This window comes from Ixodes scapularis, unplaced genomic scaffold (assembly GCF_016920785.2).
Source record: "Ixodes scapularis isolate PalLabHiFi unplaced genomic scaffold, ASM1692078v2 PGA_scaffold9__187_contigs__length_104089568, whole genome shotgun sequence".
NCBI lineage: Eukaryota > Metazoa > Arthropoda > Arachnida > Ixodida > Ixodidae > Ixodes > Ixodes scapularis.
This window is the reverse complement of record NW_024609884.1, coordinates 86,028,771-86,032,314: the sequence shown is the minus strand read 5'-3', so window position 1 is coordinate 86,032,314 and position 3,544 is coordinate 86,028,771.

The following is a 3,544-nucleotide window of genomic DNA, read 5'->3' as shown; positions in this document are numbered from 1 at the left end:
AAACGCATTCGAATTGTTCCGAGTTGCTTGCTTATTTCGAGCCGGACCCGATCTCAGCAATTCATGCCGATCTAAGGAAAACTAGAGAACAGCCCGCCATTAACACCAAAATTGCTGAGAAAGAGGCTCGATCTGAAGGGGCCTCGCGCACTCACCGCACTCACGCACTCATGGCCTTCACACACCTCATGCGCTCACCACCCTCACGGCTCTCACGCCTCTCATGCCACTCACTGCCCTCACGCACTCATGGCCCTCACACCCCTCACGCACTCACCGCCCTCACACCACCCACGCACTCACGGCCCTCACGGCCCTCACCGCCCTCACTGCCCTCACCGCCCTCACGGCCCTCACAGCCCTCACCGCCCTCACGGCCCTCACGGCCCTCACAGCCCTCACGGCCCTCATGGCCCTCACCGCCCTCACCGCCCTCACCGCCCTCACGGCCCTCACCGCCCTCACAGCCCTCACGGCCCTCACTCACCCTCACACTCATGAATTTTCCTGTTTCAGAAACTCACTCACCCTCACCTCACCTGTGAAGATGAGGGTGAGTGAGGGTGAGTGAGGGCCCTCATGAGTGAGGTTTGCCGAGGTATGCTTCCAATATACCAAGGATGCCAACATCATCCGCCCTAGTGAAATCCCGGAACCGTTTCAACTCTTTAGTACCGCTCGTATTTCGCCAGAAAGATAAATCACAGACAACTATTGCATAGTCAGATATGCCCTCAACGTTTGACATATTAATATTTCTGGCAACGACCTCCGATAAGAACACAAGGTCTAGCAGTGAATCACACACACTAGACACGCGCGTGGGGCATCTCACTGCCTGGCTTAAAGTATTGGTAAAAGCAATATCTACAAGTAGGCTTGAGTGTGCACAGCTTCCTGTAGGGATCATGTTGTCCCAGTCAATATCTGGCAAGTTGTAATATCACGTGAAAAATTAATTAGGTTGATTGACAAACATTCACATCATTTTGTGAGCACTTCTTAACCAGCTTGCGGGCAGCGCGAAGACGAAGGACAAGGGGAGACGTAGACAGACAGCGCTCTGTCTGTTTACGTCTACTTTGGTCCTTCGTCTTGTTCGCACTATTTTTAATTCTTCAATATGGAAACTACATCTTTTATTCATCTCTGTCGGGGGAATGGGCAGACGAATTAAACAACCTGACACAGCATTTCTTTGTGCGTATACGGTTATTTTTGCAACAGTGAAGGCCTCACAACAAATACACAAAACACAGATCATAGATTGTTTGTAATATATATATATATATGGGTGGTTTCATCTCAAATCGTGCAGGCAAAAAGGGTCGAATTTTTAATTTCGATGAAAAAAATATATGTTATGGCGCCGTTTCTAAAACCGCAGTCGACACAAACCGCAAGTTCGTCGGATTTTTTGTTCTCGACTTATGAATTTTTAAAGAGGCCGCGGCGAAAAGCAGTGTTTTTCACACCCGTCGTGGGTCGGATGTTTCGCTTGATCTCCCGCCATGGATTTTCAGTCCACATTATATTATCTTTTTTGAAGCACTCCGTGGACACATTTAAAAGGCTCCAATACCATGAAATAATTTTAGGCCTTTTGCTTTTTTTCTGTAAAAATGTCAAAAACGCCTCCTCGGTCAATTGTTGACGAACTTTGACAATTAATTACTCGCGATCTACTTGGGTTACACCGATATTTTTTATGTCCACGGAGAGCCCAAAACACGCTCTTTCTATTTATTATAAAATGCCTTGGCTCTATAAAATATCCTTTGCGGTACGTTTACGTTAATATTATGAAAAAACCAAAAAGTACCATTTTTGAAATTGATTTTCTCAAAAAACCCATTTTTTATTTTTTTTATTTTTTGTTAACATGTAGATATCATAGTTGTCTACACGAAAATCAAGCCTAGAAAGTGTATATTTTGTTTGTATGTTCTAAATTTAAGCATCAATATCGTACAAAAACGTGTTTTTACGGCTCGAAATGGACTTGCGAATTGCGCGTCTTCACAAGCTTGGAAATAGTTTTTTCTTTTTTTCAACGTTCCCACATAAAAATAAAATACAGTATTTCCACCCTGATATATTTATTGATTATTTAAATTTTATTATAGGCGGCAAGCTACATCGGAGGAGTTCCAAAAAGAGAAAGCAACACTTCTTAACAGACCAGCAGGTGTCGTAAATTTTTAACGTGTAGGAGTCGGCAGACGTCTTATTGATTCGGGGCCCTCATTGGCCTGCATGAACGTCCCGCCCTTTCGGAGCCAGCAGATGACCACGACCTTTCGCGCTGGTTGTGTTAGATGGGACGGCCCGTGACAGTAAAGCGAGCAGCGCACCCTGCGTCACGAGGAGTGAAATGGTACGATTTTGTCGTTGACGCGGCGAACAGTGACAGCCACCCAGGAGGAGTCAGTCAGAGTATTGCACAAGGGAAAGCAAAGGAATCGTTGCCTGAAAGGATGAGGACACCACGGCCTTACAATGTCGACGGTCAACAACTGTTCTGCCAGCCAAAACAACGCCGCGTGCGCGCTAAAACCGGCGGCGCGGGACAGAAATCCCGCAGACGCACACACGAAGATGGGCCGGTTTCGTTAGGGATGTGGGGAAATTTGAAACCAGCCATCCGTGCATGCGTGAAACGATACCGCCTGTTTGCCCTAGCTTCGAGCGCCCTATCCTTACCTTAAAACGGCCATGCTCTCTTTCTCTCTCTCCGGGGAGATCCGATAGCACCGAAGGGTTATCTATTAAACTTGAGGAAGAAAACGAGGAGGGAGTGTTTAAGTTTAATTATCCCCACCAACCCGCTCGTTCTGTCCTTATAAAGGGTTATCTCTTTTGGAAAAAGCAAAGCCCGGAGACTGATATTAAAACGAGCGTGTTGGTAAATATGCTTGTGTTTGTATTCTGCCCGGAGACTAGTTGGGTCGAAGTCAGCCTCCTTGTCAACTATAACCGTTTGTGAAGAGTGGGCTTCTCCCGAGATGAAACGTTAGCGCCGGCTGACGTGTTCTTTTGAAAAAGGGAAGGGGAAAGAGAAAGTTTGAGTAACTGCAGAAACTACCTCGAAAGCTCCTCTCCCGATGTGAAGCTTGAAGCATAGTCTCGGTTACCTTCTCGCGCATCGCCTGCTGGAATCTATTCTTCACTTTCTTTCGTACAGCCACTGTTCCGCACAGCCGTCGTGGATGTGCGTAATAGAGGGAGGAACAGATTCGAGCATCATGTGGACGCCGTCATCCTGCCAGACTTCAATGTCGTGGGACCGACTCGTGTGTGTTTCTTCGCCCCGCTGAACTTTGTTTCTCGGGTGCGATTTTTTCTGAACGTTTTTTTTTTTTTTTTTTCAATGTTTTCTTACTAACTGTTTGTTAGCACTGTTCAGTTGTTGGGTTTATTTCATCATGGCGGAGCGGCCTGGCGGTGATGTAGAGAGCGTGTTCGCACGCATTTGGTTGCGTCCCGTTTAGGGAATGCCGGGGGAGTTGGTTTTTGTTCTTGCTATGTGCGGCTGAGTTTTCCC